Genomic DNA, 715 nt, shown 5'->3' on the forward strand with positions numbered 1-715 from the left:
GGAGCAATTAGGGAAAAGGCTAGCCTGAACTTCATATCTTTTTTTAAACAGAAATAGTTTTGTGGTTGCATTACATAAAACATTTTGAACAGATCACAAATGATGTTTCAGTCCCACTAGGCCTGCTTTAATAAATAGATAACTCATTTGTAATGAGGGATGAGAGACTATTTTTGCAGAACGGATTAATGGTAAGGAGAGGTTGGATGGAGTGCAAGTAGATGAGACAGAAAGACCTGTGAGGAAGCTATTGCAATAATTAGGAAAGTAATGTTGTTGTTGTTGTTATTGTTGAGTCATATTCAACTCTTCGTGACCCATAGGCACACTAGTACTGTCCATGGAGTCTTCTTGGCAAAGCTGTTGGAGTAGTATGCCATTTCCTTCTACAGTGGATTAAGGTAGACAGAAGTTAAGTGACTTGCCCAGGGTCACACAGCTAGTAAGGCCTCTGTCTGAGGCCAGATTTGAATTTAGGTCTTCCTGACTCCAGACTCAGCACTCTATCCACTGAGCCACATAGCTCCATTGACCAGGAAAGTAATTATGAGAGCTTATGCTACAACATTTTCAATAGGGATGAAGATGAATGTAAGAAAGGTTATAGAGGCAGAACTTTTAGATTTGGTAAATGATTGGATTTGAGAGGTGCCAGAATAGGACGAGTCAATGATGACAAACTGTTTTATTGTGCAGTAAGAAAAGAAAAGAAAAA

This window comes from Vombatus ursinus, unplaced genomic scaffold (assembly GCF_900497805.2).
Source record: "Vombatus ursinus unplaced genomic scaffold, bare-nosed wombat genome assembly UNPS02000582.1, whole genome shotgun sequence".
NCBI classification, from domain to species: domain Eukaryota; kingdom Metazoa; phylum Chordata; class Mammalia; order Diprotodontia; family Vombatidae; genus Vombatus; species Vombatus ursinus.